The 15,126-nt window shown below is 38.9% G+C and overlaps 1 long non-coding RNA gene across 2 annotated transcripts; it reads left to right on the top strand.

Moving 5' to 3' along the window:
• The first annotated feature begins 13,953 nt into the window (after positions 1 to 13,953).
• LOC136263212 (uncharacterized) lies at positions 13,954 to 14,819 on the top strand. 2 transcript variants are annotated; one of them, XR_010704500.1, is made up of 2 exons: positions 13,954 to 13,991; positions 14,537 to 14,819. It is a non-coding gene; the product is annotated as an uncharacterized lncRNA (long non-coding RNA). The 2 variants fall into 2 exon arrangements; XR_010704501.1 differs by having other exon boundaries at positions 13,954 to 14,028.
• The last annotated feature ends 307 nt before the right edge of the window (positions 14,820 to 15,126 follow it).

The raw sequence follows: 15,126 nt of genomic DNA, 5'->3' as shown, positions 1-15,126 counted from the left end.
CTTGTTGTTGCTCCTCCCTCCGCGCAAGTCGACGGGCAGCTGCATCGTGGATCCGTTCCTGTGATCTTCTTTCTTCGTCCTGGCGGGCCACACGATGGGCTTCTGTGTCACGTTGTCGTCGTCTCTGTTGTGAGTCCAGTTCACACCTAGCACTGGATGAGGTGGTAGCTCCTCCTGGCGGCGCAGTATTTGTCGTTATGCTTCTTCCCGTCTCTTCTCTGGATCCAATCTTTGGTTCTGCTTGCGTCTCTTTGCTTGAAACGCACAAAAAGTAGACGATCGTTTTCGCTTAGGCGGCATGCTCCGGCATGCTTACACAGCACATCAAATGAATTTGAATTAGAAATATCACGTGTGTACAGTTGGCAAAAACACATGCAGTACAGTGCGAAAAAAGGTGTACTGAAAAGGTGCCCAAAACAAAAAAAAAAAAATTAACACCAACTGGACTCGAACCCACAACCTCGCGCACGTAAGGCAGGCACCTAAACCATTAACCTATCTACTTCACCACATTGTTACAGCAATAGTTTAGTATTATAAAGACTTTTACAAATGGACTGAGATAGGTGTTTACTTGCGGTTTGCATGCGGTTTATAGAAAGAATTCAAGCGAATTTTAGTCTACACACCTGCCTTCAACGGCCCCTAGACGACTAACGATAGCTCGCACGAACTTTTAGAAAGCGTCATTGTTGAGCTCAATAATCAGCGCTTCCGTGACGCCAAAGACGCTTCCAAACGCGCAGCGGTTCGAGAGTACATGCCTGACATCAAATGGAATGCAGACAGACGGACGGACGGCTTTTCAGTCTTATAATATAGATATCAAGACACACGGTAGTGTGTCGTGCGGCCCAAGAAGCCGGCGCGCCACACCGTGAGTATATTGAAAGGGAAGAAAGAAAACGTCATTTTCACACCTTTGTATCTCGGTGATCCCTTATCCGATTGGAACCAAATTTGCTACAGAGTTGCCCGTCAGCCAGGGGAATCTACATTCCAAATTTGAAGGAAATCGCTCCAGCCATTTCTGAGATACGAGCTGCCAAAGTTTCGATTTTTTTCTTCGTTTTTTTTCTTCGTGTTTTCGCACACTTGCAAAAATTGCTATAAAACGCAAACGCGTGCTCCGATCGCCTTGAAAGTTGGCACACAGAAAGGGAGTCCAAAGGCGAATCCTAGTATCAACTTTGGTGCAAATCCGATGAATGGTTCAGGAGTTATGATAGGTTATTCGCGTAAAACAAGATCGATTTGTTGTCACGCCTACAGGGTAAACCGCTTCATAGAATGAGTTGAAAATTGCTATGTAGATGGAGTAACCATCGTAGGAGTGCCTTTTGGTGGTTTGAAAGGAATCGAGATAAAGACCACGGAGATATGACACAAAACCCAACCTGTGTCACAATTACGCGATCGATTTTTATGAATAAAAAAAGTATTAGTTTTCACGCCTACTAGGCAAACCGCTTAGAGCAATGAGCTGAAAATCGGTGTATAGCTGGAATAATCTTCATAGAAAGTCCTTGCAGTAGTATAGAAGAATTGGATTACAAACCACTGAGTTATGATTCGAAAGCCAACTCCGTGTAGCAAATGCGAGATCGAGATACTCTAATAGAACAGTCACCCTAATAGAGCATTCAGCTAATATATTTACTCCATTATAGAATTCTATTCCATTGCAAGTTATTCTGTAGAGAGTTCAGCTGCAAACAGTTAATCTTATAGACAGTTCAGCAAGAATCAAGTCACCTTGTGGAGAGTTAAGCTACACAATATCACTGTAGAGATTCAGAACATTACAAGCCACACTGAAGAGAGTTCAGCTATAAACAAGTCATGCATCCTATAGAGAGTTCACCTACAATTAAGTCACTCTCTAGAGAATTCAGCTACACACAAGTCACTGTGGAGAGAGTTCAGCTACAAACAAATTACCCTGTAGAGAGATCAGCTACAAACAAATCAACCTTTAGAGCGATCAGCAACAAACAAATCAACTTGTAGAGAGATCAGCTTCAAACAAATCAACCTGCAGAGAGATCAGCTACAAACAAATCACCTTGTAGAGAGATCAGCTACAAACAAATCACCTTGTAGAGCAATCAGCTATAAACAAATCACCCTGAAGAGAGGTCAGCTACAAACAAATCACCCTGTAGAGAGTTCAGCTAAAACAAATCAACCTGCAGAGAGACTAGCTACAAACAAATCACCTTGTAGAGAGATCGGCTACAAACAAATCACCCTGTAGAGAGCTCAGCTAGTAGCTAGAAACTAGACACAATGTAAGGGGTTCAGCTACAAGCAAATCACCCTTTAGTAAGTTCATCTACAAACAAATCAACCTGCAGTGAGATCACCTACAAAAAAGCACCTTGTACAGACTTCAACAAATTACCCTGTAGAGAAATCAGCTAGAAGAATTCACCTTGTAGAGAGTTCAGCAACAAAGAAACCACCATGTAGAGAGCTCAGCTGCAAACAAATCAGCCTGTAGAAAATTCAGTTACAAACAAATCGCCCAGTAGAAAGATCAGCTAGAAGAAGTTACCTTGTAGAGAGTTCAGCTACAAAGAAACCATTCTGTAAAGAGTTCAGCTGCAAACAAATCACCTGTACAGAATTCAGCTACAAACAAATCACCCTGTAGAGAGATCAGCTAGAAGAAGTTACCTTGTACACAGTTCAGCTACAGACAATTCACCCTGTACATGCAGAAATAAGTTAGAAGAAGTTTTCTTGTAGAAAGTTCAGCTACAAACAAATCACCCTGTAGAAAGATCAGCTAGAATAATTCATCTTGTAGAGATTTCGGCTACAAAGAAACCACCATGTAGAGAGTTCAGCTTCAAACAAGTCACCCTGTAGAAAATTCAGCTACAAGCAAATCACCCAGTAGAAAGATTAGCTAGAAGAAGTTACCTTGTAGAGAGTTCAGCTACAAAGAAACCATTCTGTAAAGAGCTCAGCTGCAAACAAATCACCTGTACAGAATTCAGCTACAAACAAATCACCCTGTAGAGAGATCAGCTAGAAGAAGTTACCTTGTACACAGTTCAGCTACAGACAATTCACCCTGTACATGCAGAAATAAGTTAGAAGAAGTTTTCTTGTAGAAAGTTCAGCTACAAACAAATCACCCTGTAGAAAGATCAGCTAGAATAATTCATCTTGTAGAGATTTCGGCTACAAAGAAACCACCATGTAGAGAGTTCAGCTTCAAACAAGTCACCCTGTAGAAAATTCAGCTACAAGCAAATCACCCAGTAGAAAGATTAGCTAGAAGAAGTTACCTTGTAGAGAGTTCAGCTACAAAGAAACCATTCTGTAAAGAGCTCAGCTGCAAACAAATCACCTGTACAGAATTCAGCTACAAACAAATCACCCTGTAGAGAGATCAGCTAGAAGAAGTTACCTTGTACACAGTTCAGCTACAAACAATTCATCCTGTACAGAGATAAGTTAGAATAAGTTTCCTTGTAGAAAGTTCAGCTACAAACAAATCACCCTGTAGAAAGATCAGCTAGAAGAATTCACCTTGTAGAGATTTCAGCTACAAAGAAACCACCATGTAGAGAGTTCAGCTGCAAACAAGTCACCCTGTAGAAAATTCAGCTACAAACAAATCACCCTGTAGAAAGATCTGCTAGAAGAAGTTACCTTGTAGAGAGTTCAGCTACAAAGAAATCATTCTGTAAAGAGCTCAGCTGCAAACAAATCACCTGTACAGAATTCAGCTACAGACAAATCACCCTGTAGAGAGGTCAGCTAGAAGAAGTTACCTTGTAGATAGTTCAGCTACAAACAAATCACCCTGTAGAGAGTTCAGCTAGAAGAAGAGTTACCTTGTAGATAATTCTGCTGCAAATAATTCACCCTGTAGAGAGATCAGCTAGAAGAAGTCACCTTGTAGAGTGTTACGTTACAAAGAAACCACCATGCAGAGAGTTCTGTAATAAATATATGTATTATATATATATATATAATTTGTACATTTACTGATAAATTCAGAAATATTTAAAGTATTTAACATCTGCTTCATCTTTTCTTCTTCCTGTGGTAAAGAAAAAAGATAGGTTAAAAAAGCCCCAAAGCCGGCTATAGGCCGGTTTTGGGGTATACAAATACAAAAAGAAGTGAAATCTAATCCAAAACAGCCAAGCTGTAAAAAAGTGTGCGGCCCTCAAAAAGGCTATGGTGAAAAAGGATGTGAAATCCAAGGTGGCGGCCAAGAAATGGCTGTGATGGTAGGTTAATGGTAAAAATTTTAATAACGACAATTCAGGTGAATTTTGTGCCAAGACCAAGCGGCACCAAATTCACCTGAATTATCATTATTAAAATTTTTACCATTAACCTACCATCACAGCCATTTCTTGGCCGCCACCTTGGATTACACATCTTTTTTCACCATAGCCTTTTTGAGGGCCGCACACTTTTTTACAGCTGGGCTGTTTTGGATTAGATATATAGTAACACAAAAATTTCCTGATTTCGCTATGTATTTACTTCCTATTATGCAACATAACTTTTGGTATGCTACATTACGGCTTTTCAGGTCTACATGTACATATACAAATCAATTGGTTTCTTCGGCAACCAGTAAGCATGCATCACACTGTATTGTGGCTTTGTCATGCACATCATAAAACTTCAGGACTGGAGCCTTAGTAATCATAGTCTTTAGTGACTGAAATGCTGTTTCCTGTTTACTCTGCCATGTAAAGACGGCTGACTGTTCAGTGAGTAGTCTCAACAGTGCTGCTACCTCAGCTAGCTGTGGTAAAATACAAGACAGGTACCGCAAACAACCTAAAAGCACTCTACTGCCTTCTTACTATCTGATCTAGGCATGTCTGTTATAGCTTTGACTTTGTTGGATCTGGACAGAGACCATCTTCAGTCAAGCGATGTCCCATATAAGAAACTTCTGAGAGATAGAGTTTAAGTTTCACTGCCAAATACAGTGCATGAAAATAACCATGAAATACCGATGAAAATATCTATGGTTTATCCCATGAATTTTAACGTTTCATGGGTACTGCACCCATGAAATCTCTGCAACGCCATGAAATTACCATGATAATCTGATCTGGAGACGCATTTCATGGCTCATGAAACAACCCATGGTATACCATGACTTGACTTTCATGGTACATTTCATAGGGGCGATTTAACATTTCATGAAAAAACCATACATGTTTCATGGCATACTTCTCTGGTAGTGAATTTTTTTCTTATTGGGTTTCAGCTTTGTTTCTTGTGTTCACTGAAGATGTTTCAAGTTGGCATCATAGTCTCTCTGGCACTCTTCATCTGTATCACCACACCCAAAAACAAGAATGTCATCTGCAACAACCTCCACTTCATGTAGACCCTGTAGAACAAGATGCATTCTCTATTGAAATTCTTCTGAAGTAGACGATATGCCCAGTTACAATGACAAAACATACCAGCTGACCTTTAAAGTCATAGATGGAAATCAGAAGCCACTTTTTCAGGTACCACATGTATGGAGTTAGGACTAATAACAGTGCACACAGTTTGTATTATAACAAGTACTAAACTTATTGAACAGTATGATGATGTGTTTAAGGGTTTAGGGTGTTTAGATACATTGATGTAGACAATTCAGTAACATCAGTGTAACACATTCCAAGGAGAGTACTGGTGGCAATGAAAGAGCCTTTGAAGCAAACTTAGCAGAGTTTACTAAACAAAGTATAATAACAAAGGCAAAGGGCATGCGCAGGTAACGGTATAGTGACCAAATGGGTCCCAGAAATGAGCTGCCATCATCTATCTGGACCTGGTGGAAGCCATCTTTGGTGTCTAGCACTGTAAATATCTCAAGTGTGGGAAGGAGCTCTTCAAGTGTGGGAATTTGGTACTTTGGACACTTACTTGCCCTGTTTAGGTCTCTAGGGTCTATACACAGTTAAAGCTTACCAGGCTTCATAACTGCCACCATGTTATATACTAATCCAAGGGGTCATTTCTTCTGCACTGTTTGTTGTCTACAGCTGCACTATAGCAATCAAGTCTTTTATATCTATTTAAAGCCTACCCTGTAAACTTCCATTCATTTATTATGAAGATATCTTAAGTTAAAGTTTACGTACCATACCTTTTCAATAGAAATTATTTCGTATGGAAATTTGTATTGTAGAAATGGTACTGTTAAATTAATGTGATCCATGACATTTTTGCACTCATGCTTCTGGGGTAAACCAAGATGCTGGTTTTATAAATAAGGGTGCTATTGCTGTTTATAGTCGATTAATCTCAATTTTGGCCTCAAGAAGTATGACAAAAATGAAATTACCAATTTGTAACCTGGAGGCCTTCAGACTAGTCTCATTCCCAGACCCCTTGTTTCCTTTTTGTATGGAGGCAGAGAAAAAATGCCCCACACAAATAGAAAAAAAAAGCAGTTTGGGCACAAGACAGCCTTAATTAAGACTGCAGCAACACATCTTACTGATAAATGAGTGTGGCTCTACCAGGCTCTACAGAAAGTGAATCTAGGGCTGCCAGCATTGGCCAGACCACTTTTCATCTACTTGAATTTGTAAAAAGATGAGATACACTAATAGAGCAGCCATCGCAATTAGAACAGTCATCGCAATACTGTAATATGTAGAACTTTGAGTACAGAATATAGCTACCAGCTGTTCTATTTGGTATAATTTTCAAAAGTTTTATCCATGGGATTGCATGGCCTTTGGGCTAATTGATCATGCACATGCCAAGCATTAGCAATTACAATGAAAAATAGCTTCCCACTGCTTTGCTTGTGATGCAATCACACTTTATTCATGGTTGGTCACCCAGAAACTCCCTGCTAATTGTGTATGTAGTAGACCCTCAGCTGTTCAATTGGCACATTCCCTACCAGTCGCTACAATGACATCCGGGATCTAACAGCTGATTTACTGTCTGAAGTCTGCCATGATGTATCCACTGAGGCTTCCCTTCAATCTTTGACTGGTTAGACTCTCTCCCTCCATACTGCAAATTATGATGCTGGTGCTTGCCTAGATATCAAGGCATCTGGCTTCTGGGGTTGTTGGTTTCAACCAATGTTAGAATATTTAACCCACATGCCCCGTTTAACCATTCCAACCCCTACCATCAACATGAAAATGTGAAGCATTGTCAGTATTAGGAGAGAGTTCGAGAGGAACTTTAGTCCTCCACTTTAGGTGGCATGGGTGCCTCTACTACCACAGATGCCATTTCAGAGTATGTATTTTCAAGAATTTTCCTGGAGAAACATGCATATGCCCCTGACCCCCTAGCTTGGCATGCTAATACATACTGTATGTGCTTAGCACATGCAGTTGAGCATCACATAAGGGCAGACAATATCTGATGTACTGTAAATATCACATCAGATCAATTAAAAGTAGTGTACATGACTATGACCTCCACTGCAGTCCATGGATGGCCTGACCACTCAAAATCTCTGGGCTCTAGCCCTGGAAAGTGGTGATACACAATCCCAATAAGTGGCACAAAAGCTGGGCTGCTGCAGGACTTTCCACATAGTCAAGCCATAGATTTATAAACGGTTTATAAATCTATGGTTAAACATATTAATTTATTCACACGTCAAACACAATCCAGACAGGTACTTATCACAGATACTAGGTAGCAAGCAATAGGAAACTTTCACAGTTTTTGACAAAACCACGAAATCCGCAGAAGTTTTGCCCATCGAAACTTTCCCCTTTATGGTATATGTTTTGTATAGCTATATAAAAATTATACATAATATTATTGTGTATGTATAATTATAGATGACAGTTTTCACATAGATCTGATAAAGGCTATGTCCAAAACGAATTGCATTAAAAGTATTTCCTTCATTGATTCAAATATTTCATAAGTAAGTATTTCCTTTTCTCAAACATTACTGCTATATATGGTGCTTCCTCATGAAATAGCTGTTTATCATTTTTGTTTTAGTTACTTTTCAGAGAAGAGCTAACCAAGTTGCCAGTATTTCCTTATTGCTATATATATTCAGTGTTGTTTTAAGTGTATAGTAGAGGAAGTTCTGGCCAGCTGGCTGTTGGACACATAGTTCTCATACTGGAGTATCATGCAGGTCACCACTGCAGAATTTTTCTGAATTTTAGTGTCAACATTCTGACTCTTATATTCACAGGTTTTAACTTGACTAGCACTATATAGTGGGTCTTGGATTGCATCTCCATCTGTTCAGAACAGCTTGCAGATGGTTTAGCTAAAATAGCCTTGATTATCTAGTTGCTTGATTATGATTATCAAATTATGATTATGATTATATTTAATAATTATTAGCCTGATTGGTAATATTATTCGCTTGATTATGATTATCCTTGATTATCTTGACAACAACTAGGCCACCATCACAAGAAGATCTCACGCGAATAATATTTTAGTTCCATTTGCAAGAACAGAAACTTATCAGCACTCGTTCGGACCTAATGCTTGTAATATCTGGAATAACTTACCTAATCACATCAAAGAAATTACCTCTATTGAACAATTTAAGAATCAAATTAATCAATTGTAATTGCATAAATGTCCCCCCCCCCCCCCCCCCCCTACCTGTGTACATAAAGCCTTCGCTTGCGAAGTTGACTCAGTAATAATAATCCCATCCAAAAACAGCTTATAGCTGTAAAAAAAGTGCGCGTCCAAGTAAAGCAGAGTTAACTGCAACAAAAAGTAATGATATCATAATGCGGCCATGTGCGAGGTGTGCAAGTTGTAAAATTAATATTAGCTAATCAGATAATACAATGTTATTGTTAAAGTGTTAATGAGAACTATGTGATGCTGCTAGTTTTTAAGTGTGTGAGCATCTTCATAAATGCTACATAAATTTAATTCTCAATAAAGCAATGTGTATAGATTCTCTGATAGTAATAAATAGTTTGAGTTTGGCCACCTTTCCTTTGTTTGTAGCATGCCGTATACAGGAAAGGCGGCCAAACTCAAACTATTTATTACTATCAGAGAATCTATACACATGCATTGCTTTATTGAGAATTAAATTTATGTAGCATTTATGAAGATGCTCACACACTTAAAAACTAGCAGCATCACATAGTTCTCATTAACACTTTAACAATAACATTGTATTATCTGATTAGCTAATATTAATTTTACAACTTGCACACCTCGCACATGGCCGCATTATGATATCATTACTTTTTGTTGCAGTTAACTCTGCTTTACTTGGACACGCACTTTTTTTACAGCTATAAGCTGTTTTTGGATGGGATTTCAATACTTTTTGTTAGAATAAGCAATGCACTGTTGATAACAGTAGGTGAGTTTCCATGGTTTTGACAGAAACCCCAGATTACAGTGACAGAATATTAAAATATAACTGTAATTTTAGTGGCCAGGGCCGCCCACATTGGGGGTAACTGGGGTATTTTTCCCCCTACCACAGCCCTAAAGGGGCCACTTGAATACCTGTTTAAAGAAAGATCGATATACTCTAATAGAGCAGTCAGGATCTAGACCCTTCCTTGCCCCTGGGCCCCTCTTTAACTCTTTTCCCTGGGCCCTCTAATTTCTCTGGACGGCCCTGTTAGTGGCATGCAACTGCAGTCAACTAACACCCATTTTAACTAGTACACCCTTAACAACACTTTGCCTTTCATCTTGTACTGCATTGAAACGATCAAGATACTCTATTAGAGCAGTCACAAAACAGCTGTAACACAACAATCAATATTTAGCATAGTTACAACTTCTGCTTAGCATCGGATTGTATAGTTTAAATTACTAGCTACTTACAGACTTTACAATATAAAAATATGGCACTGGTAGAAATGTGACTGTTCTATTAGAGTATCTCGATCTAATTCAAGTGAAGAAGCTACGTCCCTGCCAAGAGATCTTGTGAAATGAAATGGGAATAGTAAAGAAAAGGCAAGTATGTACAGAGACAATAGAGGGGCGCATAATTATGTCCTGTTGTAAATAAACGCCTTTAAAATTTATATTACTACTAACTAAACGCACCAGAATAGGCTTGTGTGGCTGTTGTCTCCAAGGTTGTCTCATTACTTGTCTTTTCGTGTTGAAGGGATTTAGTCGCAATTGGTGAGTTTACTATACATGTATTTGTGTTGTAAAACTTAATTGTAAAAAGGCGATTAGCACATATCATGATAAACATGTATTTGTCGGTGGGGACTATTCTACGGAACGGAACGGAACGGAACGGAACGGAACGGAACGGAATGATGGACTAAACCACGGAACGGAACGCTTTCTAAAATTGAAGCTTGCAACTTACCATTGCTGAAACTTCCCTTATAAGTTAGCAGTGGCATCTCCAGTGGGTGATTAAACATAAGATAAAAAGAATTAACGGATCGATTGTGGGTTTTTGTTGGTTGTCATTAGTAACGAAGTATTATTGTGGGATGAGCTGTATCAGTGATGTTCATCCATACGGAAGGGAACTTTATGTGAGCTGTTTTTCTTATTTAGACTTTAGAAAACAGTCTGGGCCGGTCTTTCAAGTCATAAGTCAGTGTATAAATAAAGCAAGCAGGAAGATACTGGTAACAGGAAAAAGCCAGCTGAATTAAAACTTGAAGAATTTTGTGCAGTGTGTGAGGAGCAAATATTTTGGCAGACCGCAAGGAGGGTATATTCTACAAACATCACTGAAGTGTATGCATGGAGTTATTTATATATTAACAGCTGGTGCAGTGGACTAATGCCGTATTCAATAGTGAGCTGATTTTATCTGTTGCACAATTCAAGGATGTGTCTGACTGCTAGCCTTGAATCAGGCTAAATGCCAAAACTCCAAGATCAGCCAAATCTCTATTATAAGCCGCATGTGAAACCATGCCTGTAGCCACCAGGCAAACGTGATTTGGACCAGGATGTGTGTGTAATTTCAATGTATCTAGTCAGACCTGAAATGGAACACTCACATTAATTACATACCACCTAAGAATCCTAGGATTTCTTAAGTGTAACATTTCACATGCTTCACTTCAAACAAAACAGGTTAAATTTGTTCGTCTATTTTCAAGTGATTCCCAGTCCAGCTGGTCCATGAAATTACAATGGGATCACATGCATTTGTTACAGTGCGGGCTGTCCTGTGTTGGATCTACTCTAGAGTTGAAATTTCAAGGTAGACTCACTGCCAATGTACTGACACTAGTACTGTTGTAGCATGTTTAAGTGGAGGACAAATGAAATAGTAATGCTAGATTATTTATGTATACAAATTTTTCATAATGAAATTGATATCCCATTTTGATGTGTACTTCCACTTTGCAACATATTCAAGAACAAGAAGCTACCACACTTAATCTCCAACCACTGTCATTAATTAACCAAGATCTCACTAGTCTGTAATTCACCCTACTGTAGTGATTTTATTGATTCATCTGTATGTTTTCTTCATTTTCCTTTGAAGTTGTACCAAGGGTTCATAATAAGGTGGAGTGTCTAACTTGAATGTATTCACCAAACACCCTGCTTAAAGTAACACCTCGGCCTTATTTCAGAACAAAGGCTTTACCTTCTTCAGCAACACTAATCAACAGTTTTCTATCCCCCAGTAAAGGTGTTGATTTGATGAAAGGTGAACTTTACGCAGGGTGTTTGTACAGGCCATACTGAGAGTTAGACACTCTCTCCCATACAAATCAGTATTACGAACTCTTGGTTGTACAGTATAGGTAAACAAAGATAAGTTTCTCTCCCATCTTATTCTAGGATTTCTATTGACAAGGAAAATTCAATTATTTGTATACAGGCTCAAAATTGAGAAAATATAAAGAAAGTGAATTAATATTATACAGTCAGTTTGCTTTTGGATATTTAATGTCTCCAACCACAACAAAAATTCGATGAATCCATGCATCTCATCACTGGTCGTTTGAACATTCTGAAAGTGATACCTCACTCAATCAACCATATAATTTGTTTATTAGACTGAATAAAGTCATGATTACCTAAACAATCAATTAATGTTTTATAATTATCCTATTCCATTTTCCTGGAGGTTCCACTGATAAAATGCAATTTCAGCAATGATAGCAGCTAGCCAAGCTGCAAGTTGATTCAGAAAGCATTCCATTCTGTAAAATAGACCCCATCCAGAATTTAACTCAGTACTCAGGCTGAGATATCTGACAATAGTCCACTACTCTGTTAATGAATCATTGATGTTCACACAATATAGCCTCCTTGAGGTATCTGAATGTTTGCTCCTCACACACTGCACAAAATTCCTTTAGATTCTGCTTAGACTGAGTTGATTCAGCTTGTCACCATACTTGTTTCCTTTGTAGTGTAGCTATACACATACTGATTTATGCCGATTAGAAAGGCTGGGCCTCAGACTGTACATTCTAAAGTCAAGTAAGTAAAAATAACTCACATACTAGTAAAAACAAGTCATGCATTAGTTCCCTACTTGATATATCCGAAGATGAACACACTGAGTCAGCTATTCCCACAATTAGTACTTCGTTACTAATGACAACCAACAAGAACCCACAATCGATCCTTAAATTCGTTTTATCTTTCTTGGGGTAACGTTTGATTACCTGCTGGAAGTGCCACTGATAACTTGTACAGCAATGGTAAGCTGCAAGCTTCAATCTGAGAAAGCATTCCGTTCCACAGTTTAGTCCATCATTCCGTTCCGTTCCGTTCCGTTCCGTAGAATAGTCCCCACCGTATTTGTCACAGTACAGTCTCTCACGAAGTCACGATTATTACGAGACATTGGACCAGGGTAAAAAATTTACTGCTATATTTAGAGGTTGTAGCGTTTGTATATCTTAGTATCTTAATAAATAATCCCCCATGATCACTAATCACTAATAGTACAGTGAAAGCTGGTCATTATTCAGGCCGTAGGGACAAAATTTTCTGACCTTGCCTTTTAAAGAGGTGGCTGCATTATGCGGCCTTAAAAGGTAAGAAGCATGCTGTTCTAACTGGCTATAGACATGGATTTAGTGTATGACAGCGTATGAGACAGTGAGTGCTGGCAGCAAGGGGGCAGCCAATCTGTTAGAGCACCAAAAGCACTGCTTCAGACATAGGCAGTTGACTGTCAGCCCCAAGTGTAAAAAGTTTCACTATTGGTCCTTATAAGCTCCTGATGAAGAAAGTGATGAAGTCATTATCCATAGGATATATTTTTCAGAGTATCCATTTCAGTTCTACAATATAGTAGCCAAGCATAAGATGAACATAACACAGCATTCCAGTAGTTAAGTGGTGACCACAACACTGCCTGAGTTAAACTGTGGTGAGATTTGAGACTACCAGAAGCCCTGGAATGTCTTCAACACATGAAATACCAAATATCTAATACCTGGCTTTCATCCACAGTGGACCTGTCTTGGTGGCCACTTGTACAAAAGGGAAACAGCTGCCACACAGTCTTGCGAGTGAAACAGCTAGTTGCCACACCCCTTAATTATCTATTTGTAAAATCTTTAGCAAAATTGTGTGTGCGAGCAAGTGCGATGTGGCAGTGCCGTGTATATGGTTGCTGCCTAGCAGTGACACATCACGAGTATTGAAGTCACAATGCGTTACTGTATCATCCATCTAAATACAATCTCTGAATGTGTCATTTTGTGTAGAGAGCAATCTTCCACAAGAAGTGACCTGCAGATTTCAGTGTATATTGTTAACCATTAATATTGTTCACAATATTGTGAACTACAGTATATGTACAGTGAAACCTCACTTAGTGGCCACCTCTTTAATAAGACCACCTCATTATATTGGCCACCTCTAGTAGGTCCCAAATATAGCTAAGCATTACTTATGACCTCATTAATAAGGCCACCTTGTTATTCAGGCCAAATTTTTTGGTCCCACAGCCTGCCATATTAATGAGGTTTCATTGTACTTATGTGAATTTTTATTTTTTGTAACTTTTCGGTTTACTGATGGGCACTATGAAGCATTGTTGACTGGTACGTGTATAATGTGGTGACTTGAAATGCTAAAACAGTACGTAGCATGTCTTGTATGTACATGTAATGTGTTGTAATGTGTCCACACATCCACACATCTTAGAAATAAATATAATTGTTTTCTCTATAAATAGTCAGTTCCATTGTGCCACTGGGTCATAAGTTGGTTGAGTATGGATCATCCAGGGCACTTGAGTCACATTTTGTCCCGGCCAAGTGGATCTCATCCACTGACAGAATATACAGGATCAGATCACGTGTATAAATTACGGTGGAACTTGTTTATTGCCTCCTTCACTCATTCAGCAGGTAACAGTGTATAAATTCTCAATTGGAATTGGCTTTTCAAGAGTGGTTCTATACTAGTGGCCATTAAGACAGGTTGTACTGATAGAGTGTACATACTAGAGATGCAAGAATATCCTCCACTTAGTGTCGTTTGATAGTGATGCAATGGAGACTATGTATTATTGCATTTAAATACTATGCTATTATATTGCAACTCTAGCACGTATTTATAACAGGAATGTTTGTTAACTGTTTAGACATACTGGAGCCACACCCACTCATCTGGATTCTACAAATGGAGTCATACCAACTTGTTGTCATCATACTCACTCATTACTCCCATTGTGTTTGGATGAATATACATGCCGTCATGTGAGACTCGCTACCATGGCGGGCCACTGGAAAACATTTGCATAGCAGTTATATTACAGTCATTATTGTACAATTCTTACATTATTGTTGTGAAAAGTGTTTGGTATTCATGTGTCTCCTCTGTATGTTGTAATTACATGTGTAATTTTGTGTGGGGGTGCTATAAAATGCAATAATGCATGGTGACAATTGTATTAGGCGATTTTGCACACTTCCTTTTAAGCTAGCTACATGTGCTAATTACTCACAGCTTGTGTCAACAACTGGTAACCGCAGTTGTACTCTTTTGTGTCATTCTTTAAGCCGCGCCCTTAGAGGACAAATTATGTGGGGGCGACTAATTTCAAAACGAAGGATGGTATATGCAGCACCATAGATTATATCTATGGACTATAATCTATGGCAGCACACTTCTTGGTGGCTATATGTACTGATTAACTACATAGAGCGCCAGTTCATCAATACCCAGTGACCG

The sequence above is a fragment of the Dysidea avara genome, chromosome 8 (genome assembly GCF_963678975.1).
Source record: "Dysidea avara chromosome 8, odDysAvar1.4, whole genome shotgun sequence".
Classification (NCBI taxonomy): domain Eukaryota; kingdom Metazoa; phylum Porifera; class Demospongiae; order Dictyoceratida; family Dysideidae; genus Dysidea; species Dysidea avara.
Note: the sequence above shows the minus strand (reverse complement) of the source record. Positions and strands in the feature narration are given on the sequence as shown.